The 12384-nt window shown below is 38.5% G+C and overlaps 1 long non-coding RNA gene and 1 pseudogene across 2 annotated transcripts in view; both read left to right on the top strand.

Annotated features, from left to right (window-relative positions):
* Positions 1 to 12384, top strand: part of LOC306660556 — a 1243860-nt gene that overhangs the window by 851805 nt on the left and 379671 nt on the right. The window lies entirely within an intron of this gene.
* On the top strand, positions 2047 to 3755 carry LOC306659053 (nucleophosmin-like; annotated as a pseudogene). Its single transcript has one exon. The product of its transcript is annotated as a nucleophosmin-like (transcript).

Here is a 12384-nt window from a genome sequence, read left to right as displayed (position 1 = left end):
GTTGTTGAGGGTCTAAGTTGCCCAGACTGGCCTGGAACCTGCAACCCCTCTGCCTCAGTCTCCTGAGTCTCTGAGATTGCAGGCATGTGTCACCATGCCTGGTTTCAAGTGACTTTAGACCAGACCACAAAAATGGAGGAATGTATTCTAAAGACAAATAAAACTGAAGAGAATTTTAAACTTAATTTGGTAGTCTAATTGCTAGTCTTAATATTCATTTTATTAATTTAAAAACATTGGGAGATAAAGAATACAAAGTTGCAGTTAAGAGAGTAAGCCAGGCCTATCTGAAATCCCAGCCACTCCAGAGGCTGAGGCAGGAGGATCATAAATTTAAAGGCAGCTTGGGAAATTTAGCAAGACTCTGTTTCAAAATTTAAAAATTTAAAAGGGCTGGGGATGTAGCTCAGAGGTTCAGAGTGCCCGGGTTCAATTCCCAGGACCGGAAAAGAGGTGGGGCAGAGAGGAAGAATAAGTCATAAGTATTTAAGGAGGTAGATATGTTAATTAGGTTGATTTAATCATTCTACATGATATAGACATATAGTTGTGTACTACATAATTTTATAATTTGTCAACTAATTAATTATTTTTCTTTTTTGTGGTACTGGTGATTGAACTCAGGAGTGCTCTAGCTCTGAGATACATTCCCAGCCCTTTTTATTTTTTATTTTGAAGCAAGGTCTTGCTAAATTACCACTTGCAATCCTCCTGTCTTTGCCTCCAGAGTCATTGGGATTACAGGATTGCACCACTGCACTAAGTTAAATTAATCAATTTTTTTATTAAAATCTTTTTTATTTTTATAGACTGCATTTTGATTCATTGTACACAAATGGAGTACACCTTTTCATTTCTGTGGTTGTACACAATGTAGATACAGTATTACTTAAATTCTTTAAAATAAACACTAAGATAGGGTCTAGCCATTTTCCTGATTAGCTGGCTCACAAATCCTGATTTCATTCCCAGCAATTCTCATCTCCTGAATATCAGCTGTCATGCAGTAAGAAATGAACTTTGGTAACAAGAGTTGCTAAATTATTTTGAATGTCCAATTTGTGTGACAGGTGGACGTATTTAACTCCATGGAAATGTTATAGACCAGGCTATATGGGCAATGATTAAACAGACTCCATTTTACCCAGAGACTCCATATTATGTAGGAAATGCTTCTCCCATGGGAACATCCCACCTTTGTACCCATAAACAGTTGTTTAGCATCTCCCGTGGGAACATCCCACATCATCACATCATCATGCTTAGCATGACATGTTGGGCAACACAAAATGGCAATTCTTGTATAATGAAAAATCATTCTCTTTTTGATGTCTATTATTCCTTAAAAAATGTACCCTGTCAACAGTGATGTCAACAGTGATTGTCTAGATGTTAGTAAACATTCTTTAATTTGTACCTGAGAGGTCATTTTGACCCACTTTCCCTTTCTGCTAATGATTTTAGATCTCATGGTGTTAGTTTGTAATTTTAAATCATAGCAATAGACACTTATGATTGATGTACTGACTTATGGTATAAAAACTCCTGCAACCCCATGGTCAGGACTGATTTTCCAGTAGCCATTTTTGGGGCGTTGTGTGAGACAGTCTGCTGGCCAGCTAATAAAGACTCTCAAATTTAAACTTCTCAGTGGTGATCGGTCTGTTCTTAAGTTGCGCCCCATAACATCTGTAATAAAAAATTACACAATATATAAAGAAACAACAAGGTATGGTCTGTAAACAGATGGTGAGAAATAGTCAATATTTTCTCTGAGGAAACCCACGTATTGAATGTATTAGGAAGAATTTAAATCAACAATTTTAATGTGTTCAAAAAACTCAAGAAAGACATGTCTAAATAAGTACATGAAAGCAAAAGAAACATTTTTGTATCATGAAATAGATAAAATTAACAAGGAGAGAGAACTTACAGAAAAGGACTTATTAGAAATTTTATAAATGGCCCTGTAATGATTCTTTCCTGCAGTCTCTTTAGCTCAGTGGCCTATTTTCCATCCTGCCTTCTTCCCCACCAAAGTGAAGGATGGATATGGACATGAGCCCCCTGAGGGCCCAGAACTGTCTTTTTGGTTGTGCACTAAAGGCTAACAAAGATTATCACTTTAAGGTGGATAATGATGAAAATGAGCACCAGCTCTTGTTAAGAAGGGTCAGTTCAAGGGCTGGTGCAAAGGATGAATTGCACATTGTTGAAACAGAGGCAATGAATTATGAAGTCAGTCCAATTAAAGTAATGCTGGCAACATTGAAAATGTCTGTACAGCCAACGGTTTCCCTTGGGGGCTTTGAAATGACACCACTTGTTGTCTTAAGGTTAAAAGGTGGTTCTGAGTCTGTGCATATTAGTGGGTAGCACTTAGTGACTGTGGAGGAAGATGCAGAGTCAGAAGATGAAGAGGAGGAGGATATAAAACTCTTAAGTGTATCTGGAAAGCCATCTGAACCTCCCCTGGAGGTGATAGCAAGGTTCCCCAGAAAAAAGTAAAACTTGCTGCTGCTGCTGCTGATGATGATGAAGAAGATGATGATGAAGATGATGAAAAAATGAAGGAAAAGCTCCAGGAAAGAAATCTATACAAGATACATGTAATGGTTAATTTGAATTGTCAATTTGATTGGATTAAGAGATCCCAATGATTAAGAGGCTTCTGACTGTGTCAATGAGGGCATGTCTAGGAATGATTGGAACGTGGGATAGTGGACTGAAGTGGAGCCCCTTCCTAAGTGTGGGCAGCACTGTCCAATAGGATGGTGGCTTGGATGGAATAAAAGTTGGAAGAAGAAGACAACAGATGCAGATACAAGCTCGACTCTTCTTGAACAGGTTCTTGATTGCCACTTCAATCGTCTGAGGATATCAGATCCTTGCTCTTCAGTCTTTCAAAGCAGACTCCGCCAGTTATTCTGCAGGGAGTTTCCAGAAGCCTTGGTTTCAGACCAGGGTAGCACTCTTAATCCCTCTTGTTCTGGGGCTTTCTCCTCTTGGACTGTGAAGCTACTGGTTCTTCCAGCTCTCCAGCTTGCAAATGGGCATCGTGAACTGTCCAGATTCTGTTCGTGTAAGCCAATCTAATAAATCCCCTGTTTAAAATCATACTTCTTGTTGATTCCGTTCCTCTAGAGAACCCTGACTAATACAGAAATTGGTACCAGGAGTGGCTCTGAAGAAACAGAATTGTGAGGATGAATTTCCTTAGTTGGTTTTGTGGGTTTTGGAGTTGGCTGTTTAAATTGGTTAGACCCGAAGTTACTGAAGTCTCTCCTACTGATACTATGAAGAGCACTGATAATTCATGGTGTGAACTGTTTAAAGAAATCCATAAAGAAGATGCATTCAATTCGCCACTTATAAAAAAACAAGGCATTTAGTGACTCTGTACATGATACCTTTGAACAACTCTGGAAAACTAAGAAATATGATGATGTTGGTTGGTTGATTCTGGCTTCACTGGACAAAGTAGCAAAGGAGAATGATGAGCTCAGAAATTCAGTTTCTCAGCTGCAGATGCACGTAACTGATCTGAAAACTGAAGAAGACTCCTCTCTCTTGTAGCGATAGGGCTGAGGTTGCTGAAAAACAAACATAAACCCTCATCCTGCAATTGACTGAATTAAGAAAAAGTTTAACTCTCAGCCTCGGAAGGTGTCTGTGGTTAAAGCGAATACACTGCTTGGAAAAGAATGGGATCCTGCAAGTTGGGATGGCGATGTAGGAGAGGAGCCTGAAGGGGCTGGGGATGTTGAACTCCCGTATTCCGATGAGTTCATTTTGCCAGAAGTTGTTGAGTCCCCACCCTTAGCCACAACTGAGGCATCCCTACCCCACCCCTGTGGTATTGGCTTCTCCACCCTCCCTGGAGAGAACTAATTCTGCTTTGCTTATGGAAACAGTAAAAGCTTTCTGTGATTCAGTTATGCAGCATGAAAATGTTGATACTACTCAGAACCCACCCTCACCACCCACTTTTGCCTCCAGGCCTATAACTAGAACCAAATATAAGCAGGTCCCTAGTGGTGAGGTACAGAGTGTGACCCACAAGCAGGTACACTACACTCAGAAGGAACTTCTTGAGTGTTCTAGTTCATGCAAGCAGAGGTCTGGGGAACATGTGTGGGAATGGATTTCAAGGGTGTTGGATAATGGTGGAAGGAACATAAACTTAGATCAGGCTGAATTTATTGATATTGGCCCATTAAGCAGAGATTCTAGACTTAATGTAATAGCTTGCAGTGTTTAAAAAGGTATTGTTTGTTTGGCTGGTTGGATGAAGTATGGGTCCAAAGATGGCGTACTATAAATGAGCTGAAAATCCCCGACATCCCTTGGCTTACTGTTGATGAGGGAATTCAGAGGCTCAGAAAGATTGAAATGCTGGAGTGGATCTGTCATGTACAACCTTCTCCTCCATGCTTGTCAGGGTCCAGAGAAACGTGCTTCACCAAAACTATAAGAAACAAACGTGTAAGTGCTGCACCAGCATCCTTGAAGAGCGCCGTCATTGCTCTTCCTTGTATGCCAGAACTTACTGTGGGAAGTGCAGTCTGTCAATTGAAAGACTTAAATACAATGGGAATGATTGGATTTCTGGGAGAAAGAGGCCAAGCGGCAGCCCTCAATCACCAAAGACAGGGTGGTCATAGTTTCCATAATGGGTAGCAAAGGGGAAGAAATGGACACAATGTTCTGACTCGTGTAGATCTCCGCAGTTGGCTAATTAATCATGGAAGCTAAATAGATGGGAAACCCACCAAGTTCTTACTCAACTTATATAAACAGAAAAATTCCAGGGCAAATGTACAAGAGTCTGCCCTAGATCACAAGAGCAGAGAATCACAGTCCCTCAACCACTTCCTGGATTTGAGTCAATTTACTGATCCAGAACCCCTTGAATGAAGTTGAGGCTAGGTCACCTTGAGGGAGGACCCTGGTACAGAACCAAAAATCTTTACTGTTATTCTTTCTCCCATCCTTTCCCAAAGGAATCTAAGGCCTATTACTAGGGTAGCTGTGCATTGGGAAAAAGGCAATTTTGGGGGACTACTAGACACAGGCTCTGAAATGACATTGATTCCTGGTGGCCCTCCAGTAAAAGTAAGGGCCAATGGAGGTCAGGTGATCAATGGAGTTTTGGCCAAGGTCCAACTTACAGTGGGTCCGTTGGGCCCTCAAACTCATCCTGTGGTTATTTTCCGAGTTCTAGAATGTATAATTGGGATAGATACACTTAGCACTTGGCAAAACTCCCACACTGGTTCCCTAACCTGTGGAGTGAGATCTGTTGTGGTGGGAAAGGACAAATGGAAGCCTCTGGAATTGCCTATACTTAGGAAAATAGTGAATCAAAAGCAATACTACATTCCTGGAGGGATTGCACAGATTAGAGACACCATCAAGGACTTGAAGGATGCAGGCAGGGGTGGTGATTCCCAAAACATACCCATTTAAGTCTCTATTTGGCCTGTGCAGAAGACATCTGGGTCTTGGAGAATGACAGTTGATTATTGTAAGCTAATCAGGTGGTGATTCAATTGCAGCTGCTGTACCAGATGTGGTTTCTTTCTTTTTTTTTTTTTTTTTTTTTTTTTTTTGGCTTGAACAGATTAATACATCTCCTGGTACCTGCTATGTGACTACTGTTTTGCTAAATGCTTTTTTCTCCATCCTGATACATGAGGACCACTAGAAACAATAGGCTTTCAGCTGGCATGGTCAGCAATATATCTTCACTATTCTTCTGCAGGTTTATGTCAACTCTCCAGCACTGTGTCACAGCTTAGTTCACAGAGATATGATCTTGAACATCTCTCTTCCACAAGGTATTACACTGGTCCATTATATAGGTAACATTACGTTGATTGGACCAACTGAGCAGAAGGTAGCAACCACTTCAAACTTGCTAGTAGAGCATTTGCTTATAGAAGATGGAAAATAAATCCCACTAAAATTCAGGGACTTTAAACTTCAGCAAAGTTTCTAGGAGTCCAGTGGTGTGGGGCCTGCTGAAATATTTCTTCTAAGGTAAATGATAAGTTGTTTCCTCTGGCCCCTCCTACAAATAAGAAAGAAACTCAATACCTTTGGGGTCAATTTAAATTTTGGAGGTACCACATTCCTCATTTGAGTGTGTTGTTTCCATCCATCTACAAGGTGACTAGAAAAGTTTCTTGTTTCAAGTGGGGTCCAGAACAGGAAAAGACTCTGCAACAGGTCCAGGCTGCTGTGCAGGCTGCTCTGCCACTTGCGCCAGATGACCCAGCAGATCCAATGGTACTCAGAGTGTCAGTGGTGGATAGGAATGATGTCTACAGCCTTTGGCAGGACCCCATAGGTGAATCACAGAGAAGGCCAATGGGATTTTGGTGTAACTTCCTGCAATGATCTTTAGGCAACTACTCTCCCTTTGAGAAACAGCTCTTGGGCCTTAGAGGCAACTCAACACTTAACCATGGGCCACCAGATTGCTATTACCTGAGCTTCTCATCATGAACTTGGTGTTATCTGACCCACCAAGCCATAAAGTTGGACGTGTGCAACAGTACTCCATCATCAAGTGGAAGTGGTATATACATAATTTGGGCACAGGCAGGACCTGACGACACAAGTAGGTTGCATGAGGAAGTGACCCAAATGCCCATGGTTCCTACTACAGCTGCAGGACCTTCTGTCCCTTAGCATGAACCGATGGCTTCATGGGGTATACCTTCTGATCAACTAACAGAGGAAGAGAAGTCTAGGAACTGGTTCATGGATGGTTCTGCATGATATGCAGGCACCACCTGGAAGTGGATAGCTATAGCTCTGCTGCCCTTTCTGGAACACAGTGGTGAAAGGAAATGTTCACAATGGGCAGAACTTTGGGCGGTGCTTCTGGTTGTGCATTTTGCCTGGAAGGAAAAATGGCCAGATGCATGACTGTGCACTCATGAGAGACTCATGAGCTGTAGTCAATGGTTTGGTTAGCTGGTCAGGGGACTGGAAAGAACATCATTGGAAAATTGGTGGCAAAGACATTCATTCAGGGAAGAGGTATGTGGATAGAACTCCCTTTACCCTGGACAAAAGATGTGAAGATATTTGTGTCTCATGTAAATGCCCAACAAAAGGTGACCTCAGCAGAGGAGGATCTTAATAATCAGGTAAATAGGATGATGCACTCTGTGGGTAGCAGTCAACATCTTTCCCCAGCCACCCCTGTTATTGCCCAATGGGCTCATGCACAAAGTGGTCATGGTGGCAGGGATGGCTGGTATGCATGGACTCAGCAGCACAGACTTCCATTCACCAAGGCTGATTTGGCTACAGTTATGACTGAGTGCCCACTTTGCCAGTAGCAGAGATCTTTGCTAAGCCCCCGATATGGCATTATTCCCAGGGGAGATCAGCAAGCAACCTGGCAGCAGGTTGATTATATTGGACCACTTCTATCATGGAAAGGGCAGTGGTTTGTCCTTACTGGAATAGACACTTATTCTGTATATGGATTTGCCTTCCCTACACGAGGTGCTTCAGCCAAAACTACCATCCATGAACTTATAAAATGCCTTATCCATTGTCATGGTATTCCACACAGCATTGCTTTGGACCAAGCAATTCACTTCACAGCCAAAGAAGCAAAGCATTGGGCTCATACTCATGGGATTCACTGGTCTTACCATGTTCCCCCACCATTCTGAAGCAACTGGTTTGATAGAACAATGGAATAAACTTTTGAAGATCCTGTTGTAGTGTCAACTACATGGCAATACCTTTAAGGACTAGAGCAAGGTCTTCAGAAGGTTGTCTCTACTCTGAATCAGCATCCACTCTATGGAACTGTATCTCCTATTGCTAGAATTCATGGGCCCAGGAATCAAGGGGTGGAGACAGGAATGGTACCACTCATTATTACCCCTAGGGATCCACTAGGAAAGTTTTTGTTTCCTGTTCTTGCAACCTTATGTTCTGCAGGCCTAGAAGTCTTAGTTCCAGAAGGAAGAATGTTACTACCAGGAGATATAACAATGATTTCATTAAACGGAAGTTAAGACTTTCCCCTGGCCACTAGGGACTCCTCAGGTCTCTGAGTCAGCAGGCTAAGAAGGGAGGTACAGTGCTGGCAGCGATGATTAATCCAGATTATCAAGGGGACATGGGACTGTTACTCCACAATGGAGGTAAGGAAGCATACTCCTGGAGTGCAGGAGATCCCTTAGGACATCTCTTGGCATTACCCTGTCCTGTTATTAAGGTCAATGGGAAACTACAACAACACAATCGAGGCAAGACAACAAATGTTTCAGACACTTCAGGAATAAAGGTGTCATACTTCCAGGTAAAGAGCCAAGACCTGCTGAGGTGCTTGCTGAAGGTAGAGGGGATACAGAATAGGAAGTCGAAGAAGATAGTCATAAAGACCAACTATGGCCACATGACCAGTTATAGAACCGAAGATTGTAACTGTCATGGATATTTCTTCCCTATTCCATTAAGAATCAGAGAACACACACAAACACACACACACACACACACACACACACACACACACTAGAGATTCAATAGCAGATTGGAGTTGGCAAAAAACTATAAACTTGTAGATTGGTCAGTTAAAATTATCCACCCTGAAGACAAGACAAAATTAGAACAGAGTTCCCAAAATTTGTCACATACCATCAAGTTTATCAACATATGAATAATAGGGGTCTCAGGAGATAAAAGGAGGGGTAAGAATATTTAGTGAAATAATGTCTCCAAATTTCTCAGTTTTGGTTAAAACATTAACCTGCAAATCTAAAAAGTTTAAGGACTCAAAGTAGAGAAAATATAAAGAGATTCATATCTGAATTATGGTAACTCTAGAAAGCGAGTACAACTAACATCAACCCTTCCTTAAAGTCTTATTTTCAAAAATAGAAGAAGAGTAACTTTCATGACTAATTAAGAACAGTATTGCCCTGATACACAAATCAGACAACACACACACACACACACACACACACACCATAGACCAATGTCACTTAAGAACTTACACACACACAAAGAAAAACCTCCAAAAAATTCTAATAAAGTGAGTCCAAAAAGATACAATATGTATTATATACCATAAGAAGGTGAGATTTTTTCCATGTATGCAAGGATGGTTCAACAAAAGAAAATCTATAAATATAATACTCTAAATAAAGTAAAGGAGAACACATTATCGTTTCAACAGATGCAGAAAAAAATTGGCAAAATCCAATCCCTTTGTATAATTAAAATTATTTATTCCAGATCAGAAAGAAAGAAGTAAATATATATGAAGTAAAACTATGAAGAGATAACATGTTCATATATATTTATATATAACTGTAGAAATACACAGACACACACAACCTTTAAAAATTAATGAGTACAGAAAGTTTACAGGGTATTATAAAAGCAAGTTATATACTTTTATAACAAAATTTGTTTCTCACTAGGTCAGATTATAAAAAATGGAAAATTTCTACTCCAGCCCTGGTTTGCTGTTTTGAAAATTTGGTTAATAATAAGAATATAAGACCAAATCATATCCTCTTTTAAATGGATAAAACATATAGTGCTTTTATATCATCTCTAAATGGAGAGTCCCAGATTTCTAGCTTGGACTCCCTTTTCTATCCATATTCTAAGACACAGTGATGTCATCCAGTTGCACAACTTTTTACAGTGTCTCTACATTAGCAATTTCCAAAATTATATTGTCAACTCCAACCTCTCCTCTAAGAACCACAGTTTTATGTACAGTGACTTATTATTATTTTCAGTCATATTTCAAATAGGTATATCAAGGCTATGAAAGGAAAGTGTCAGATTACCCTAGAATATTTGTTAAACCAGAAAGTAAGGAAGTATTATAATAATGCTAATACATCACAATGACACAATAGATAGCCTCCCTCCCCCGACCAAGGACCTGTATCAGGAAATCTTACATCCATGCACTTTCAGTTCCAGGAGGAGAAAACAGAGATATTAGAGATATCGGGTTGTAGGTTGGAGTATTTATAAGAATTGCCCAAAACCTTTGAAGTATGATTTAAAATACATAAATCAACAAATCCAAAAATAAGATATCAACAATTCTCCAAAGTGATTTTATAAAATACAAATAAAACAAGAAATATCATAATGAAACTTCTTAAAGACAAATTTAAAATCTTTTTTCTGAAAGTACAGAAGACATACTACATATCAAAGAACAACTATTGCCTTCTCATCAGAAGCACTGAAACCCAAAAGACAATTGTGTATCTTCAAGTTATTAAAATAAAAAAAATTGTCATTCTAAAGTCCTCTGTCTTCCAAACTGTAAGTAATGTAAAAACATTTTGTGATAGAAAACTCTGAGATAATTTTGATCCAGAGAACTAGTATTGCAGGAAATGTTAAAGAAGATTCATATCTAGGTGGGCATGGTGGCTCATGCCTGTAAGCCCAGAGGCTCAGGAAGCTGAGGCAGAAGGATTGTGAGTTCAAAGCCAGCCAAAGCAACAGCAAGGCACTAAGCAACTCAGTGAGCCCCTGTCTCTAAATAAAATACAAAATAGGGCTGGGGATGTGGCTCAGTGGTTGAGTGCCCCTGGGTTCAATGCCTGGTAACTCACCCCTAAAAGAAAAAAAAAAAAAAAAAAAAAAAAAAAAAACTCATATCTAAACAACAAAATGCCAGAAATGGCAAATAGAAATAATAACAAAAACTTTTTCCTTACCTAAAAATCTTATAAAAGATAACTATTTGAAGCAAATACAGTAATTCCACAGGATAAAATTTATTCCATATGTAGGAGAAAAATGTATGATAATGGCAGCAACACAAAGAAGGCAGGGGGGGAAAGATTATTGTAAGTTTCATGTATTATATATGATGGTTAATATTATGTGAAAATAGACAATGATAATTTAAAGATATTATAAATCCTAGAGCAATCACTAAAAAATTAAACTGGTATAACTAATAAAACAATAAGCATGATAAAAAAAGAATACCAAAACTACTTAATCCAAAATAGAGAACAATTAGAGGTAAGTGAACAAAATGCACATAGGACAAACAGGAAACAAATAGCAAGTGGCAATCTTAAACTACATAAATAATTATGTTAATGTAAATGGAACAAATGTGTCAATTACAAGAGATTGTAAGTCTTTAGAAAGACTAAATAAGACCTCGCCATATGCTAGCTACAAGAAAGACACTATAAATATGAATATACATGTTGGAAGTTTAGAAATAAATATAAAATAAAGGCTGAAGTGCATGTATTAACTCTAAATAAAGCAGATTCCATCATAAGGAGTTTTACCTGAGATAAACTGGAACATTTTGTAATAATAAAGGGTTTAGTTCATCAATAAAAACATAACAGAATAGCATTTAAACATTTATCCTTCTATTCTTCATTCCTTAGTGCTACTTCATTGTTTTTCATATTAGTTTATCATATGAGCTATATTGATTTTATTTATTGATTGTCTCCCTCTTTTAAAATGTAAGCTCTTCAAAAATAGTAGTATTGATCCTTTTGCTTATTTTGTGACCTTACCACCAAAATAGTGCCTGGAATATAGAGTGAGTCAATAAATATTTGTTGAGTAATTAAATAAATATCTTATTTAACTTGAAATAAATTCATAGAATCATTAAATTCATAGAATCAAACCATAATTTTATAATACATTTTTCAAACACTAAAATGGTCAACTCCAAAATTTAAAAAGTGTATAGATACAGATTACTGGATATGAGGCGGTTTCAAATAGTATAAATATTCACTAACAATGTCTAAGAATAAACCAGAAAAACAAAACTTTGAAGACTGACTTCTCAGAACTTGGGATGGAGTGGCAAAAATGATGTCATGTAATGGAATTCAGCTCTTGGACCTGATTTTTATAAGACCTAGAGTTGTCTAATTGAACTTTCTGTGATTATGGAAATATTGTGTATCTGTGGTGTCTAATATGATAAACATTAGTCATATGTGGCTATTAAGCACATGAAAGATAAAACTTCAAAACTGAATTTTATTCATTTTTAGTTCATATAAATAGCCAAATATGGCTAGCAATCATTTTAAGTGTTTAGTCCAGATATTTGCATATGCTATACTTTCCTTATCGCTGAATTTTTCTTACACTATCCTACATAGGTAAAGATTTTTTAAATTCAGGCCAGATACATTTTTGTATAGCATTTGTCTTAATAGAAATGATTTACTTAATATCTACATTTCCCATCATAAAACAGCTTGAATCTCTCTCATTTACAACTTTTCCCCAAAGCCTAATTCTCTGAATTGTGCCTGGATTACAGAGGTTGCCTCAAGAATATTGTTGAATTGGTGAATCCACTAGAGACTATTT

The sequence above is a fragment of the Sciurus vulgaris genome, assembly GCF_902686455.1.
Source record: "Sciurus vulgaris genome assembly, chromosome: 4".
NCBI classification, from domain to species: Eukaryota; Metazoa; Chordata; class Mammalia; order Rodentia; family Sciuridae; genus Sciurus; species Sciurus vulgaris.
This window is presented reverse-complemented; position numbering and strand designations above follow the sequence as displayed.